We start from the raw sequence: 20,136 nt of genomic DNA on the forward strand, positions 1-20,136 counted from the left end.
TGGATTAGGACAAAAACTTTATATTTTTGCATTTGGTTCAATATTTAAAAATAAAACTTCACCCTTTGAGTTTGTGAATTTGAACCCTAAAGCAATATTGTAGGTTTTGAAAAGTTCTACAACTTTACTTTTGACTACTTTTTCATTTGAGCTTTTGTTTGGTGGGAAATTTTAGTTTACGGTAAGGTCCCTGGACTTTTCTATTTTTGCAAACAAGTCCCTCGGACCCCCACCCTCTCTCTTCTTCCTCTGGCGCCCCTGCTGCTCCTCTGCTTCCCCTCTGCTCCGCCGCTCACCGCCGTTCTAGGCCGTCCCCGGCGCCACCTCCAGCTCCTGGCCACTCCACGCGTCGCCCCCCTACCTCTCGTGGCCCTACTCCCCTCCCCTCTGGCCTTCCCCACGCACGACACGCCGCCTGCGGCTCCGCCTGAACGCCACCGCGCCACCGCCGTGGCAAATGCCGGCGCCTCCTCCCTCCCCTCACTCCTTCTTAGCTTGCCCGTGAGCTTCTTCAGCTCATACCCCACCCATTTCCCTCCCTTTCCCTTGCCGCGTACACCCCGAGCCCCGAACACCACCGCCGCCCCCTTCCTCCACTCCGGCAACCTCCTGTTCGCCGTGGGCCGCCGCCGTCAGCTCCCCATTGCCGACTACGACCCCTTGGAGAGCTTCCCCGTCGCCCCCTCAAGCTCCCTAGCCCATCCCTGCCCCCGGACTCTCACCGGAGTACCCTTGCCGTCGAGCTCCTCTCTGCCGCCACTTTGGTCCGCCATGGGAACCCCACCTTCAGTCGTCCCTTCCCCTTCCCAAGACCTCCAGAAGGTGCGCCTTGAGCTCCTGGTTCTCGTTGGCCGCTCCTTCTCCACCCCCGCCGCCCCACCTCACCGGGATTCGGCCGGCGAACCTCCTGCCCCTTCTTCCCCGATGAGCAAGGACCCAATTGCTCTGATTTTAATCTTTCTAGGGTTCTGTCTGCAAATTTCCAGTCCCTCCCGCAAATTGAAATCGGTGAACTTCAAAAACGTGTAGAAAATTGTAGAAAATTCAGAAAAATGCCAAACTAGTTTTGTTTGAATCCTTAAGTTAAATTCGACTACTTTTATATAGTGAGTTTGAGCTGTATGTGTGTATTTTCTGATGTAGATTAAATATTAGGAAAAGAGTGTTTTAATTGAATCTCTTGTTCCATATCTATGCTGTAGTTGAAACTAGAAACTTAGGTTGTGTGTGTTATGTATAGCTCTGTGTAAAAGTTTCAAGTCCTTTACTGCTCTTTTGCTTAGACATTTAAGTGCCTTTGTTTTATGTTGAGAAAACCTTTAGGATCTATTTAAGGATGATTCTGTTAGTGTTTGTATCTGAAATTTATACCCTAGCTTCCTTTTTGCATGTGTAATCCATAGTAAAATTATTAGGATTAGTAGTAGGCTATGAACCAAGTTATGGATTTATGCTTGTTTTCAAAGATAATTGTTTTATACTAGTTCTTGCTTATGAAAAATTATGTAAATATTTTGAGGTGTTGCTATTGAGTAGTGTAACATGTTTCCAAAATTTCAGAATAAGTTCTTGTGTTGAACTACAGTTATAAAAAGATCTTAAGCTGTTAGAGCTGTTCTTGTTTATTTTTGTGGCATGGTTTCTGTTAGGATAAAATTTTGATACTTTTGCAGTAGCTTAAACCTAGCTTTACCTGTAGCTGGTAAAAGTTTCAACCCCAGTTCTATAGTAGTTTGTTCTATAAAAATGAAACATGTTCTAGGTGTTAACTGTTTGCAATAATTCTTCTGATTTGTGTACTACATAAAATGTTCTAAAAATTTTATGGTAATTTTGTTTCTGTTTGTTCTGTCTACCATACTTGTTGTAGCATCAGATCCTGATCTTAAGATCAGATGGGTATATTTTATAAATCATGTTTGTTAGGTTAAAATAAAACCAACCCTAGTTGTTTTATGAAGTTAAACATGTTATTTAGTGTAGTTAACTAGATTAGTTTACACTCGATAAATGACTGCCCAGTAGAAGAGTGAATGATATGTTTGATGAGTGAAATGTGTTTCCGTTGGATTGCAACTTTATAGTGAAGTAAGAATGAAAGTGTATGCATCTCTAAACTGCATTGTTTACATGATATGTAGACTTGACGCTTCTCGCTAACGGAGATTATCAGATCCTCCCGGAACCCGAAGTGGAAATTTCTGAAGGCCCCAGGAACGTCATCGGAGATTTAACTAAAGTCCCAAACCCGAGTTCGGAAGAGTTTATTAATGTCTCTGACCCCATCCTCACCAGTGAAGGCAAGCCCCGGACATAAACCCACTACATTATAACACTGCAATTCATATATATATCTACCTATGTCTACTTATGCATTTAAGTTCATAGGAGTTATAATGAAACCCTAGTTGCACATTGTTAGGTACCTATGTATTGAATAGAACCTGAGTCCGACTAGTGCTATGCTAATAGGACCGGTAGAAGTCAAGTGATTTCCTATCACTCGCGCGATATAGGAATTGGTTGTTTACAATCCTGCAATCACTATAAGGATGACGGATGGGGTTAGGTGCAGTATCATGGAAAGGAATGATACCCCGTCTGTGTTGATGAATTTGGTTAAGGTCGCAGTGTGTGCTAGTGGCAGTTAAGCATTTGAAAGTACTAGCCACATGCCGTGAAATATGGTAAGTGGTAAGCCTAGTAACCAATCGGCCCTGAAAGTGGACTCGTCCCCCACCACTCGACTTTTGTTTTATGTTTACACGCACCAACGTGTGGGAGTACGTTCTGCAGAGTAGACGGGAATACGATCATGCAGTCACGCTGTAGACGTATGTCCTGCACATTGGATGTGCGTATGGTCCTGTAGTCGCTTGTGGTGGCATTGTTCCACAACCCGGAATGAAAGGCAAACGGTTGCTTCGGAACGACCTGTTGGTATTCCAAGTGTGTGAGTTAGGTTTACCCTGCAAGGGTTGAAATTTAATTCAGAATTATCCGTTTCTCATGGAGATTGAGACCACTTAATACTTCTATCACATAGAGTAACAAGAGCAATCTTATGATGAGTAATACTGAGGTATGCTTTAAAAAGGCTCTACCTTGCTTGAGTAGTTACAGGTGCTTACCTAGAATGGTTAAAGGAACTAGAACCTGAAAGCTAAAATATGAAATTAAGGACCTACTCTTTATTGCTTTTCAGCTGAGACAAAACCTAAAACCCCATTAAGCCTTCATGGTCTAGTTATGGGCTAAGTATACCCTAATCCTGGGTAAGCCTTGCTGAGTATTAGTATGCTCAGTCTTGCTAGATTTTATTTCAGGTATGCCCCTCGAGACTCCAGATGCGGTTGAGTCTTTGCTGCCTTCTAAGAAAGGACCAACACACTTGAGCTGGTGTAATTCAGGTTGATTCTGCCACACATGGGCCATGTACTTCAATGGATCAGCTTGTGGAGATGGATGTGGCATAGGTATCCTGCTTGTGTCGCCTCGGGGGGTGATGTATTCTTTTTCAATTAGATTACCTACCGCTTGCACCAATAATCTGGCGGAATATGAAGCGGTGCGTAAGGGTATGGAGTTGCTTCTTGAGGCCGGAGCTGAAGTAGTGGAAATTTTTGGGGATTCAAAATTGGTGATCTCTCAACTGACAGAGGAGTACACGTGTGAGAGCGAGTTGCTCTTCCCATTATGGGTACAATGTTAAGAGCTGATGGCCCAATTTAGGTACATAAATTTCTATTGGATACCTTGGATACAAAATTTAGAGGCTAATGATCTGGCACAGATGGCTTTAGGATACAAGGCTGTGGTAGATAGAGCCGATCTTCAGGTGCACCTACTGGACCAAGGAGATAGGAGAGCCGATATCTTCAATTACTTGAAGGATTCGGCTCAAGGGGGCACCCAAGAGGATACATTACAAGGCCATGAAGTATGTCCTGATAGGAGATGACATGTTCTACAAGACTTTACAAGGTTTGTTGCTCAAATGCTTGTGGGCATACCGTATTTCATGCCATGGAGCAACAAAAACTTCTCCTTATCACCTAATGCACGGACAGGAGGCTGTATTACCATGGGAGATTAAGGCCGGCTCAAGACGCATAGAGTTCCAAAATGACTTAACAGCTGAAGAGTATGCTGCTCTGATGAACGACAATATTGAGGACCTCACAGAGCTCAGACTTTGGTCACTTGAGAAGATCAAAGAAAATAAGGCCAAAGTATCCTGCGCGTACAATAAGAAAGTCAAGCCAAAAGAATTCCAAGTTGGAGATCTGGTTTGGGAAGCGGTGCTACCATTGGGGACTAAAGATGCAGTGTATGGCAAATGGTCTCCAAACTAGCACGGGCCTTATAGGTTTGACCAGGTCCTATCTGGGAACGCATATATGCTTGAGGAGTTACATGGCATCAAGTTCCCGGTGGTGGTCAACGGTCAACATCTCAAGAAGTACTTCCCAAGTATGCGGGATGATAAGCAATAAAGCCGATGCTACGCATCAGGCTATGAACCAATACGATCAGTTCGCCCGCACGAGAGAAAGCCGACGCTACGCGTTAGGACATGAGCCGACAAGACCTGATGACCCGTACAAGTGAAAGCCGATGTTACACATCAGGCTGGACACAAGGAAAGAGAGCCGAAAAGTGCAGTCGGCCCACATATATATAAAAAAAAAGAAGTACTTTGTACCCAACGCACTGAGTTGGTCGAATAGCCGATGTACAACCGTCGACTTTAGAATCTTAATTTGGATACATGCAGGTTTATCTTACAAGGGATGATTACAAGGAAGCCTACCGAAGGAACTCGTCAATGGCGGCGATGGCCTCAAGGCGGACGCGATCAGTTTCAGCAATCACTGCTTCATCATCTTTGTCTTCTCCCGATACCACCTGCATACTCAAAGCACTCATCTGCAAGTTCTATCTTCAGTTGGGCGGTCAAGTCTTCTGCTTCTTGTTTGGAGCTGGCAATAAGGTTCTTCTCTTCCTGGATGCGCTACTCGGTTGCCCGGACCTTAGCCTTGAGGTCCTCTAACTCCTTCTCCAGAAGTTGAAGCCTTTGAGAGTGCGCAGATGTATCAGTCTTAGCATCCAGAGTCGCCTTCTTCTCATTAAGCAATCGGCACCTTCCGGCAATGTCGGGCTTCAAGGGGGCTTGAGAGCGACGAGCTTCAATCCTGTGACGAGCTTGTTCTACCTTTGCCCGAAAGAAAGGGAGGTGCCCGGTTGGCTGGAGCTTGATCTGAAGGACTTCCGAAAGTTGAGAATTGATCTCCTCAAGAATCTGCATCACTGCGTCAGAATCCTGGACCAAGGCATCAATCGGAGCTGACAGAAGGCCCTTCATGTGGAGAAGTTGGCTGGCGACGCTGGTCGGATCTGGCTGATGATCATCAACTTCTAGTATGGCTGAGCCGACGGGATGCAGGGTCAAATGAAAGTAACTCTGAGAGGTTCAGACCCTGAAAGAAAGGTATAAAATTAAGACGGCTAGGGAAAGGGAGATGCAAGCAGCTTGATGATAAAACATACCTGTTCCAGAAAAGGAGTGACAGCTGATGAAGAGACGATCGGCTCCTGCGGACGCACCCTGTCTAGAGAAGGAGTAATAGCCGATGTAGTGGCGATCGGCTCCTGCAGCTGTACCCTTTCTGGAGGAAGACTGGTAGCCGACAAGGTGACAATCGGCTCCTGTGGCAGAACCAACCTGAATTATACTGGTTCAAGTACGCGAGTCCACTCCAGAGGGCTCCAACGTACTTCAAACGTTATAATCCCTTGGCCTGTCGGGTAGCGTCTCGATAAACCACCGATATAGGATCAAATAAGGTTACCTCACACGAAGGTGAGTCTAGAGATACAGTCACCATCATATTTTACATCACAGGGAATTACATTACAAGAGTTTCCAAAAGTAGTACGAAGGTCCAAATTTAGAAAAATTATTACAAACTGTTAAAGATATTGTTTTTGGCAGTGTAAAACATACGCGATGATTTACAACACGTCGTCAAGACGGATATCATGCTAAGCCCGGGCACGACATCACTCGGTATCATCAGTGTTGGCCGGGGACGGATCCCATTCCACGAACCAACCATCTGTAAGAGCACAGGGCCAAGACAGGGGAAGTGTAGGGTCTTCAAAGGCGTTACCTGAAAAACATATAACTAGCAAGGCTGAGTATACTAATACTCAGCAAGGCTTACCCATCTTATGGTATACTTAGCCATGTAACTAGACTTATGAAGGCTCATAATGGTTCTGGATTTAGTTTCAGCTGAAAAGCAACAAAGAGTAGATCCTTAATTTCAACTTTTAGCTTTCAGGTTCTAGTTGATTATCCATTCTAGGTAAGCAACTATAGCTATTCAAGCATGATAGAATCTTTAGCCAAACATCATCTTTGATAATCACAAAGTTGCTCTTGTTACTCTATGTGGTAAAGGGATCAAGCAGTCTCAATCCATGCGAGAAACGGACGATTCCTGAATCGAATTTCAACCTTGCAAGGGTAAACCTAACTCACATGCTTGGAACATCCAACAATTGTTCCGAAGCGATCGTTTGCCTTTCATTCCGACTCGTGGATGAGATCCACCACAAGCGACTGCAGGACCATATGCACACCCAATGTCTGTAGCGCGACTACATGACCATACTCCTGGTTGTCCTGCAACACGTATTCCCACACGTCAAATCAAGTAACCAGAAGAACCAAATACAAGTGGTGGGAGGTATGTCCACTCCTCGGGCCGATTGGTTACTAGGCTTACCGCTTACCATATTTCGCGGCATGTGGCTAGTACTTTCAAACGCTTAACCACTGCTACCACACACTGCGACCTTATCAAATTCATCAACACAGACGGGGTATCATCTCAACCATAATACCTCTCATAAATCCCATCCGTCATCCTTATAGTGATTGCAGGGATGTAAACATTGCAACTCCTATATCGCGCGAGTGACAGGAAATCACCCGACTTCTACCGGTCTTATTAGCAGAGCATTTATGCGATAGAGACTCAGGCACAATACATAGGTTCCTAGGATTTAATGCATCTAGGGTTCCATTTCATCTCCTAGACTTAATGCAAGGTAATATATAAGTATAAGATTGTATAATGTAGAAATTTGAAATACTGGGCTATGCACCGGGGCTTGCCTTTACTGGTGGGGTTGGAGTTAGGGATGTTAGTATTATTATCTTCCGAACTTTGGTTCGGGGCTTCAGATAATCCCTTGGTGACGTTCACTTGGTCTTCAGAAATATCCTCTGCAGACTTCTGGGAGATCTTGTAGGTACCATTTGCGGAAGTAGTCGTATCTACATGCAATGCAATGTTACATTCAAAGTGTGAACATAAAGCTATTTTACTTCACGATAAAGTTGCAATCCAACATTCATTGAACATATTACTCGTATAGCAATCAAAAAGATCTGCAACTAAACTTGGATAGAGCTTTAAGTGGACAACCAATTAAGATGGGCTATTTGTTGAAGACTACAATAGAGTCGATTGGAAACAACAGGGGTTCAGTTGATAGAATTGGTAAAGAAGGGAGCTCTCTATATAGTTTTAGGAAATCTGCTGATTTCTGTTTGGAAGAGAAATCGGCATGAGCAATCTCTGTATATGAGTAGAAAAGATTAGCCGATTTGGGTTCATTCGAGGTTAAATCGGCTGATATAGAGAGGAACGTTGAAAGTACAGTACTTCAAGTACAGAAAAAGGAAGGATCTTGCCGATTGGATTATCAGCATGTTTTTGATCTATCCGATTGGTTGGTGCATTGGTCCTGGTCTTAACCAATGAGGATGCATCAGGTTTAGCCGATTGATGTGCTTTGGTCGTGCCTAATAGAGGAGTATCTACTATGTTAGCTTACTGATCTTGGGTTGTGTACTTTGGCCTGTGTAGCCGATGGATAGGTGCATTGGGTTCCTAATTGATCGATGAAAGCATCGATTACTTTAGCAGAGGGGTGATTCCTAAAACAGCTGTGTCTTAACTGAGATGTGCTTAAGTGTTATCCTAGGTAACTAGGTGTGGTTGTATCGGCTTGATCACGTCAGCACAACAATTGAGTGACGTACAGCCGATGGGGTTATCTAAGCCGGACTTGTTACAAGAACTAGGTGGAACAGAACACTAATATCGGACTAGGCTGATGAGACCACAAGTGCGGAATTAGACTAAAGAGGATGTGGCTGATGGGTTTGTGCCGATGGGGATATGTTCTACAGATGTGCAGCCGATTGGAGTGTGGTTGAGGGTATGTGACCGATAGATATATAGCCGATTTCCTAGCTGATAAATCGGCTGATAGAAGTGCGCGGATAAGGATGGAAACTAAGGATTGATCGGCCATATTTGACCGATATGGAAAACAACTAGAATCGGCTTGGATCGGCCGATAGCAAGAATCCTAAGATTGTGTGTGCATCTCCGATACATCGACTATGTGCAGCTGATGTAGGATAGAACAAAAGAATTGTATCGGCAGTAGCCGATATTAGAAGGGTAACAACCGGATCGGCTAATCAGCCGATGGTAGAAGCATATAAAAAAAATGCATCGGCCGATAGCTGTTACACAGAAACATCATAGATTCAATTGAAACGGATGCTTAGCGGCTGAGCATAGCTACAGAGATGTATTAGCTAAGCAGCAGATACACAAGAACTAACAAGGATCTTTATATGAAAAGGACCTTAAGGAGACTGCAATCATAACAAGGATAATGTCTTGATGGCTGGGATATGAGCACTCGAGTGAAAGGATTAACTAAATATCACACATCTCTACTTGAGACATACATCCTATGATTTACTTTTCAGCTATAACACATGCATATAACACAAGGTACAATAAAGCACTCATTCCCTAATATTTAACCTAGATCACAAATCAAGGAATTTTAGTTCAAGATCACAACATAAAACTTGTAGATTTGACCTAAGGATTCAAACAAAACTGATTTTGTATTTTTATGAATTTTCTACGAATTTCTATGGAATGTAGAAGTTCACTGATTTGAAATAAAGAGGGTTATGGAAATTTTACAGAGAACACCCTAGAACCTTCTAAATCGAAGCGATTAAGTCCCTGGTCGGAGAAAACAGAGAATAGAAAGAAGACAACGATGTTCCGGCAAAGGGGTTGCCGGTGCTAGGAAGATTCAGTGGGTTAGGGCAAACCTTGGGGTAGCCTTGGTTGTGGAGGAGAATGGACGGAAAGTGAATTCCCGCGGCGAATAGGATCGGCGGCGAGAAGTGCTCGACGGTGGCGAGGTTTCGTGGGTGACGAAGAAGCTTGCCAGGGGTTGTAGTGGGCGGAGAATGGCCGGAGGAATACTCCCCACGGTGACCCGTGGTGACGGCGGTTGGCTTTGTCATGGCAGCGATATTTCGGTGAAGGGGTTCGAAGAGACTCGATGAGGGGGTCCAGGAGCTTCCTCGAGGTGTTGTTGTCTTGCTCGGGCGATCGACGAGGAATAGGAGCTGCTGGACATCGTGGATTTATGGGAGGAGACGATGGGGCCGGATTGGTTCGCTATGCTGACTACTCCGCGAACCTTAGGGTTCTCCTGCTCACGGGCTGAGCCTCCTCTGCTCACGCGCGTGTGCTGCTGAAACATGGCCAGCACACCCGCGTAGCCTCCTGCAGGACCGCCGCGTCTGGTCGCATCTCCTGTGCGCCGCTCCCGCTCGCACAAGATGTAGCTCTGCTGCCCTCTCCGCCTGCTGCGACGCCATCCGGGCCGGCCTACCGCCGCCGCCAGCAGAACGCTCCCGCTCCACTGGCCCCTAGCCTGCTCGCGCGTGGCATGTTGCCTCGCACGCGCACGCGCTTGCAGAAATGAGCCGAGCCGGCTGCTGGTCCTGTGCCATGCCACACTCACCCCCTCTGTCTTCCCGAGAACCGAAGCCCGCCCGCACCGGGTCCATCTCCACCGCCACCCGACGAGCGCCGGCCCGAACACCCGCCAGCACGTTGACGCCCACAAGGAACCCCACTGCTCCCGTGCGGATCCGCCCGCAGCCGCCGCTCCGCAGCCGTCGCCGGTGCTGCGCCGCGCGCCGGACCCGTGGCGGGCCATCTCCGCGTGTGGCCTCGCTGCCCCCTGGGCGGGTCCGCCCCGAGCTGCCGCGCCTCAGCTCCATCCACGCACGCCCGAGCCGCATGCGTCCTTGGCCCGCACCGCGCGTGTGCCGCTGCCGCTCCTCTCCCGCTCGCGCACCGCCACACCACGCCCGCTCCAGTGCCTCCGCCGCGCCCTGCACGCCGTCGCCGGCCCCACGTGCCTCTCGGATCCACGCCGGGCCGCCGCGCCGCGGCTCCTCCCGTGCACGCGCGCTTGCGCGCCGCCGCCGGTCGCCCACGGGGGCCTCGGTGCCGTAGCCGCCCGCCTGCGCAGGAGGACACGGGGAAGGAGACCCCTGGGCGCCGCCGCCTCCGCCCAAGCTCGGCGCAGAGGGAGGGAGGCACGGGGAAGGACCCAGAAGAAGCACCGCCGGTGGAACGGGAGAGATGCTGGAGAGAAGAAAAACAGAGAGGAGAAAGAGAAATAGGACTTCACAAGGACTTATGCGCAAATTTAGAAATTTGCAGGGACCTCTTGGTAAAGTAAAATTTCTCATTAATCTAAAACCCTAATGAAGAAATGCCCAAAATGAAAGTTGGAGAGTTTTTCAAACTCTACAACATTGCTTTAGGGCCCAAGTTCAAAAACCCAAAGCTTATATCTTTACATGTTAAATTTTGAACAAAGGTTGGATTTGAATTACATTTGTCCTAAAGAATGTAATTTCATAATATTTAGGACCTAAATGCAAGCATTTATGATATGTCATGATGACGGGATAGACACGTCATAATGATTGGATAGACATGTCATGATGACTTGCACCTTTTTACACTTTAGACCTGAGTAACTTTGAAAGTTACTTTTGTAATTCAACTACTTGCATAAAAGGACTTGTACTTTTGTAAAATTACATAAATACCCTTATTTTCACAACTTTACCCAAATTTTTACACAATTCAACATATACATTTCAAATGAAACTTTTGGATAAATATATATTTTTTACAGGGGATAAAGTAGGAAAAACATGTTTGCGAAACCACCCTTCACTTATTTTGAAGTTACCTCCTATCCAATTACATTTGCAAAAACAACCCTAGTTTTTCCATAATTACAAAAATACCCTTTTTACTTGCACATTAAATTTTCAAAAGCTTCACATAAACACACACAAGCTTTACACTAACAAGCACATACTTCACACTAACAAATTATGTGCCTAGCTTACAGGTACTTGAACTGTCACAGCTCCTGCAGAGAAGGACCGACAACCGATGTGGTGACGATCGGCTCCCGTAGATCTTGAAGGCCAACCAAGGTATCAGCTGGCATTGCGGGGTTTTCTGGGGTCGTTAGGATTGGATCCTGAAGGATGACTAAGGCATTGACCGTCATCAAAGGATACTTTGGGACCTCTTGTGTTAGGTTTTCTTGGCGCGTTGGCTCTTTCCCACTAGAAACATCTACGATATCAGCCTACAAGCAAGGAAAGAGCAGTTAAACTAAAATATACATGTTCAGATGATCAGTTGTAAGAGGGACGATATAAACCTAGTTGGCGATCAAAGCTTCTTGGTCGGTGGAATATGGTCCAGCCTCTTTCCGAATCTTTCTTGCAGTCATCTTTCTCGCCTTCGTTTGGGCTCGGGGGGCAGCAATGTCAGAGGATCGCTTCCACTTGGGAGTTGATTTCATGGAGCTAGGCTGGATCCGCATGATGGCCTTTGACGGGGGAGGTGCGTTTCTGCCAAAAAGGACCACGGGGGCAACTAGTGAAAACTGGAAGGTGGAGCCATCATCATTCCTGGGCTCCGGACCATCTTCGTCTGCAGAGAAAATGAATGGAATCAGAGAAGGGGCTAAGTGGAGTCAGGAGGAAATACTCAACTATTGGTAATACTATTGAAAGAAAGCAAGTCAATCTTCTAGAATACTCTTGACCATGCAAGAAAGAAGATATTTTGAAGGTGAAGATATTACCATTGATATAAATATTTATGGAAAGTTCTAGAGTCACTTGTCTTATATGGCAAGTGAAAAAAATATCTAGGAATATTCTAGAATATCTTTTGTTGTATGGTAAAGTAGAAAATATCTAGGAATGTTCTAGAGTAGGGGACACATGTCATCACCATATGTGTCGCCATGGTCTATATATATGAGAACCCCCTCTCCCTCCCCTAGTAACCTAAGAGGCAACAACACATACAAGACACAAGCATTAGAGAGAGTTGGGGTTATAGTGCTAGGTGAGTGCGTGAATGAGTGCTAGGATAGCCACTTAAGAAGTGTTCACACTCTCGTGTAATATTGTTGTTCGTGTAATAAAGTGTTGTTCAAAAGAGTTGGTCTCCCAATCTGCTTCTATAGTTTCTAGCTACTTATTGTGTGGATTGTGATCTATCAAAAGTTGGCTTTGCCCCCGGGATCAGAACGGTCCAAGCTTCATTTGAAGGTTGGCTCTGCCACTCGGAAGCAAGCTTCATCTGTAAGTTGGCTTTGCCACCCGGGAGCTAGAAGGTCAGCCCTGCAGCCAAAAAGGACCAAAAGACACTAAGTAATTAGAAATTATAAAGCTATCCACTATAGAGTGAGTTGGTGTTCCTAGGTATAGGTTCACCTTCAAGAGGGTGATTAGGGCCACCTCCGTTTCCAACAATTGGTATCAGAGCCAAGTTCATCCGGGATTGTCATCTTGAGGAGGCATCGGTGAGCACAAGTGCTTGTGGTATCCACTGTCAAGCAGGCGCTAAGGGGAGACTCTGTCGGTGCACAGTCTGTGACTGTGAAGCTTGTTGGTCAGGGACCAGAGGAGCTGACACTGGGCGTCGATCACTATAGCAGATCTTGGCGCAAGCAGTGGAATCAGGACACTCAACAGCCACAACTATGGTTATTGGAAGACTTACATCGAGTCCTACTTGCAAGGTCAAGATTTGTGGGAGGTTGTTGCAGGCAGTAAGGTTGTGTCTCCAGTGATGGAGAAGGATCAAGGGGAGCCCTTGTGAAAATGGAAAATTAAAGCTGGCAAAGCTATGTTCGTGTTGAAGACTACAATCGAGGAGGACCTACTAGAGCATATCAGAGATGCAGATACTACGAAGACAGCTTGGGAGACTTTGGAAAAGTTCTTTTCCAAGAAGAATGAAGCACGCCTACAACTCCTAGAGAATGAGTTAGTAGGTATCTCTCAAGGAACCTTGACTATCAGTCAATATTTTACCAAGGTGAAGTCTATTTGTCGAGAGATATCATGCAAAGGAAAGAAGTCCTTCTTCAGGGGGAGCAAGAGGAAGAGAAATAAAAAATATCAACCAAAAAAGCAAAATGGAGGGTGCTTCAATTGTGGTAAGGCTGGCCATTTTGCTAGAGATTGTCGTCTTCCAAAAAGACGTTTTGAAGGAAATATAGCCACTACCATAAAGGAAGAGAAAAAGGAGGAAGCACCTAACAGTGAAGAAGAATGGGATATTGAAGCCGGTTTTTCTCAAGAAGTAGAAGATAATGAGTTGGAGGAGGACATGGAGGCACCTGCTTTTGCAGCGACAATTGATCCAAAAATTGACTATAAGGAAGATTGGATCATTGATTCTGGGTGCTCCAATCATATGACTAATGACGACAAGAAGTTAGAGGATATGACAGACTACAAAGGAGGAAGAGAAGTATTAATAGCCGATAATTCAAGATTGGCTATTTCTCAATTTGGAAAGACAACCATTCCAAGGTATGGTCCTCATCAACTCCAACTCAACAAGTATATCATGTCCTCGGGTTGAAGAAAAATCTTCTATCAGTCTCTCAGTTGACAGAAGAAAGAAAATATGTTCTCTTTGGACCAGAAGGTGTGTCTATATACAGAAAAGTAAAGGCGATTGGCACACCAATTTTGGAAGGAAAGAGGAGACAATTAGTCTATGTCCTCTCTGCTGAGTCCGCTTATGTGGATAAGACTTGAAGGAGTGAGACCGGGGATTTTTGGCATGCCTGCCTTGGACATGTCAATTATAGGAAATTAAAGGAGATGATGCAAAAGCAAGTTTTGAAGGGGCTTCCTCAAATGGATATCTGAATTGATACGGTTTGTGCCAGTTGTCAGTTTGGCAAGGCTCATCAATTACCATACAAAGAGTCTGAGCACTGATCGATGACACCGTTGGAACTCATACATTCGGATGTTTTCGGTCCGGTGAAGCAAATATCTCTTGGAGGTATGAGGTACATGGTGACTTTTATTGATGACTTCTCAAGGTATGTTTAGGTTTACTTTATAAAGGAGAAGTCAGAAACCTTTTTGAAGTTTAAGGAGTTTAAGGAGAAGGTGGAAGGTGAGCTCGATATGAAAATTAAGTATCTTCGGACTGATAATGGGAAAGAATATTCATCAACTGAGTTCACCAACTATCTCAAGGAGTATAAGATAAGGAGGCAATTAACATGCCCTCATACCCCACAACAAAATGGAGTTGCAGAGCGAAAGAATCGGCATCTTGCAGAAATATGTCAAAGTATACTCCATGCAAAGATTGTTCCTGGAAGGTTCTGGGCTGAGTGTATGAGGACAGCAACCTATGTGATTAATAGGCTCCCACAATCAAAGTTGGGATTCAAGTCTCCTCATGAGATGCTATGGAAGGTGAAGCCAATGGTAAGCCATCTCAAGGTCTTTGGATGTGTATGCTACGTATTTGTGCCAGACCACCTAAGGAGCAAGTTTGAAAAGAAGGCAATTCGATGCATCTTTGTGGGCTATGATGATGCACGGAAAGGTTGGAGGTGCTGTGATCCAACCACAGGGAAATGCCACATCCCAAGGAATGTGGTGTTTGATGAAGCTTCGGCATGGTGGTCTCCTGAGAAGGTTGCGTTGCCGGAATCTCATGACTTGGTGGAGGTACCGGAAGAGATTCAAGAGGAGTCTCATGATGGCTTTGAGAAGGTTCTAGAAGAAGTACAAGGAGAGGAGCAAATCCCCACTAGGGATCATTCTCCAAGCAAAGGGAAGAGCCCATGGAAAACGGGTGTACATTGGCCAGCTCAAAAGAAGGTTCAAGAGCCTATCCCGGAGGACAACAAGGAAAATAGGGCCACCTCCAAGGTATGGGTTTGTTGCTCTCACTGCTGAATTACCTATTGAGCCATCTTCATATGAAGAAGCAGAAAAAAGTCAAGAGTGGCAAAATGCTATGAAGTCCCTGAGGAAGAGGTATTACTGTCAGCCCATCATTCTTCCTTCTAACTTCGCTGAACTCCTTTTTGGTTCCATTTGCTCTTTTTGCAGTAGGAAGATGGTCCGGAGCCCAAGAACGATGATGGATCTAACTTCCAATTCTTGCCAGTTGCCCCTGTGGTTCTCTTTGGCAAAAATGCACCTCCCCCTTCAAAAGGCATCATGCGGATCCAGCCCAGCACCGCGAAGTTGAGCCCCAAGCGGAAATGTTCTTCTGACGCTATTTACCCCCGAGCCCACACTAAGGTGAGGAAGATGCTTGTCAGGAAAATTAGGAAGGCAGCTGGGCCATCCTCTACCAGTCAAAGCTGTCCAGGTTTGGATCACCCCTCTCATAGTTGATCCTCTGCACATGTACATTTTAACTTGATTACGCTTTCTTTTCTTGCAGTCCGTTGTTGTGGACATTTCTAGTGGGGAGGAACCCGCATGCTAAAAGGACTTAGCTCCAGAAGCTCCGGAAGATTTTCTGGCACCGGTCAGCACCCCTGGTTACCCTTCAAGATCCCATCCTAAAAGCTCTGAAAGGCCCTGCAACACCGATCGATGCAACAGTCACCCTTCAAGGTCTGCAGGAGCCGGTCGCCACCGCGCTGGACGTTGGTCCCTCTCTAGAGGGGCGTGCTGTCACCTTGTCGATTGTCAGCCTTCCTCCAAAAGGGGCACGCCTGCAAGAGCCGTCCGCTGCTTCATCAGCTGTCACTCCTCCTTCTAAAAGGGTAAGTCCCCAAGAGCCAATCATCACTTCACCCGCTGTCATCGCTCCTCCTTCAAAAAGGACGCGTCCTCAGGAGCTGATGAGTACTTCATCAGCTGTCGTTACTCCTCCTCTGGAACAGGTATGTTTTATCTCCAGATTGGTTACATCTTTCCTTGTGCTGCCCTACTCACACGCCTTCTTTCAGGGCCTGAACCTCTCGGAGTTGCTTGCATTTGATCCTGCATCTGTCGGCTCGGCCACACTAGAAGCCGGTGATCCTCAACCGGATTCGACCAGTGTCACCAGTCAACTTCTCCGTGTGAAGGACCTTCTATCAACTCCGATCGACGCCTTGGTCCAGGACTCCAGTGCAATAAGGTAGATTCTCGAGGAGATCAACTCTCAACTTCCTGTAGCTCTTCAGATCAAGCTCTGGCCAACCGGGCACCTCCCTTTCTTTCAGGCAAGAGTAAAAAAGGCTCATCATACAATTGAGACCCGTCGCTCTCAAGCTCTCTTGAAGGCCAACATTGCCGAGAGGTGCCGATCACTTAACGAGAAGAAGGCGGTTCTAGATGCCAAGGCTGATACATCAGTGCATTCTCAACGGCTTCATCTTCTGGAGAAGGAATTAGATGATCTCAAGGCTAAGGTCCGGGCCACCGAGTAGCGCATCCAAGAAGAAAAAGACCTTATTGCCAGCTCCAAACGGGAAGCAGAAGTCCTGACCGCTTAACTGAAGGTAGATCTTGCGGAGCTGAGCGCTTTGAGTAGGCAGGTGGTGCCAGGAGTGGACAAGGAAGACGAAGCAGTGATTGCTGAAGCTGACCATGTCCGGCTTAAGGCCATTGCTGCCATCGACGAGTTCCTTCAGTAGGCTTACTTCTAACAGATAAACCTGCATGTATATATTTAAACTCTGACACACCTGACATCACTGACACACCTGACATCCTTTATAATATTTGAAGCAATCTTCAAGCATGGTGGGCCAGTAATACCCTGATTGCCTAATCAACCACTTCATCTTGTGAGCCGATTGGTGAGTCCCATAGGTTCCTTCATGGACTTCATGTAAGAGCCAATTGGACTCAACCGACCCTAGGCATTTAAGCAGCAGTCCTTCTAAAGTCCTGTAGAACATATCATCCCCCTATTAGGACATATCTCATAGCTTTGTAGCATATCCTCTTCGGTGCCCCCCGAGCCGAATCCTTCAAATAATTGAAGATATCGGCTCTCCAATCTCCCTGGTCCAGTAGGTGTACCTGAAGATCAGTTTTGTCTACTACAGCCTTGTACCCCAAAGCCATCTGTGCCAAATCATTGGCCTCAGAATTTCGCGCCCTAGGTATCCAATAGAAATTTATGTAACTGAACTGGGCCATCAGCTCTTGACGTTGTACCCAATGGGAAAAGCAACTAGCTCTCACATTTGTATTCTTCTGTGAGCTGAGAAATCACCAATTTCGAGTCCCCAAAAATTTCCAATGCTTCAGCTCCGACCTCGAGAAGCAACTCCATACCTTTACACGCCACTTCGTATTCTGCGAGGTTATTGGTGCAAGCGGTAGGCAATCTGATTGAAAAAGAATACATTGCCCCCCGAGGTGATACAAGCAGGATACATATGCCACATCCATCTCCACAAACTGACCCGTCGAAATACATGGCCCATGCACATATGGAAAGTGCTGCTATGCTAGTATTGACCCTCTCTGCAATAAGATCCGCCAATGCCTGCCCTTTGACCGCTTTCACGGGTTGATATCGGATGTCGAACTCTGCCAATGCAAACATCCATTTTCCCGATCGGCCTTTCAACACAGGAGCCGATAGCATGTGTTTTATGACATCCGATTTGCAGATGATAATTATCTCGGCTGATAGCAGGATATGACAAAGCTTGGTGCATGTAAAGAATAAACAAAGGCATAATTTTTCGATATCAGGATACCTTGTCTCTGCGTCTAGAATCCTTCTGCTCAGGTAGAACACAACCCTCTCTTTGTTGTCATGCACTTGTATCAGTACTGACGCGATGGAGGTGTCACCTACTGACAGGTACACATAAAATGGCCTATCTTGTTGGGGTGGAACAAGCACAGGTGGTTTTAACACATACTCGTTGATCTCTTCAAATGCCCTTTGCTGCTCTGCCCCCCAACGCAACTCTTTGTTGGCTTTAATTTTTACCAACTCCATAAAAGGCTCAATCCGCCTGGAGAGATTGGAAATAAACTTTCTAACAAAGTTAATCTTACCAATGAGCTACTCGAGCTCCCTCTTCATAGTAGGTGGCACCATGGTGCATACGGCTTCTTGACTTTTTAGGCTGATCTCAATTTCCCTTTCATGCACCAAAAAACCCAAAAACTGATCGGCCGAGACGCCAAAAGCGCACTTCTTCGGATTCATTCTAAGCCCGAACCTTCTAATTCATTCTAGAACTTGTCGTAAGTCCACCAGCTTGCCGATCAAGTCATGAAAAATGTAGTTCATGGCACGCTGATACATAGCGCCAGCATTCTTCAACCCAAAAGTCATAACCACATATTTGAACAGACTCACTACCCCAGGTACTCTGAATGCAGTCTTGTTTATATCCTCGGGAGCCATAAAGATCTGGTTATAACCGGCATTGCCATCCATGAAACTTAAGATCTTATGACCGGCAGTCGCATTAATTAACATCTCTACAACAGGCATCGGATATTCATCCTTTGGAGTAGCCCTGTTGAGGTCTCTGAAGTCCACACAAACTCACCATCGGCCGTCCTTCTTCTGCACAGGTACAACACTTGAAATCCACTCGGTATACCTGCAAGGCCTGATAAATCCTGCTTCATTTTCTCCACTTCCTTTTTAACTTCAACTAAGACCTCAGCCTTCATCTACCGTGCTTGCTGCTGGAACGGCCGAAATCCATTCTTGAGAGGGAGCCAATGTTTGACTATGTTTCTATCCAACCCAGGCATCTCCGTGTAATCCCAGGCGAAGCAATCTGCGTATTCCTTTAGCAAAGCTATCATCAACCTCGTAAACATGGGCGTAACTTTTTGCTGACAAATGTTGGTTGTGGCTTATCCTCATGACCAATATCTACTTCTTCGAGCTCGTCAGCTGATGTAAACCCATATCCTAGTTTCCCATCATCTGTTAAATCAGCACTGCAGATGGACAAAGAAGATAATAAAAAGAATTTCGGCCGATCATCGAGATCGGCCACTTTATATCCTTCACTGCGTTTTGAAACTTTACAACAAGAGTATGGCCGGCTATCAAAGCGTGCTTCCTGTAACTGTACAACACTTGACATCAAAGATTTATACTTTATTTCTTGGGGCCGATTGTGGGGATCGGCCTCATTAAGTGCGTCAGAGTAGCTTGTTTTCGTGACTCATCTATTCTGTAAGGCCAGTGGATAAGACCAGCCTCACCCCATTTTTTGTAGCTTCAACGCTGTCGCAGCCTTCCAAACTGACCCCTGAGATTGGCTCTTGGTCCTCCGCATCCCAAATGCTCATAGCAGCATGTGAGATCTCTATCGAGTCATCCATCCCACTAGATTAGACATTGATGCATTGTGGAAGAGATGCAGCAGTTGGTATGGATCCAATCCCTACCAAGCAAGACTTTGTATGTGCTCTTGCTGTTAACGATGAAGGAGGAGGTCGGGACAGTCTTGTTTCCAACGGTCAGATCCACACTAAGGACACCTTGAGCTTCTGATGTCTGTCCGTTGAAGTCACTTAGCGTGACGTTGGTCTTGATCAGATCCCCAGCTGACCGCCCCAAGCGGCGAAGTACTGAGTACGGCATTATATTAACTGCCGCTCCTATATCAACTAACATCTTGTTGACGGGCTGACTGTTTATGTAACCCTTGAGATATAAATCCTTCAAATGCTTGTAGTTCTTTGCTTGTGGCTTCTCAAATATTACCGGCCACGGCCCCAAGTCAAGCTGGGCTACCGATAACTCCTCATAGGCTCGAGCGTGGAATTCTGCAGGGAGCACAAACACCATGTGTGTATTAGTCGATGTCTTCACATCGGCTCTTGTTAACTTTGGCCGCCACTCTTTCCTAGGA

The sequence above is a fragment of the Panicum hallii genome, chromosome 2 (assembly GCF_002211085.1).
Source record: "Panicum hallii strain FIL2 chromosome 2, PHallii_v3.1, whole genome shotgun sequence".
Taxonomy (NCBI): domain Eukaryota; kingdom Viridiplantae; phylum Streptophyta; class Magnoliopsida; order Poales; family Poaceae; genus Panicum; species Panicum hallii.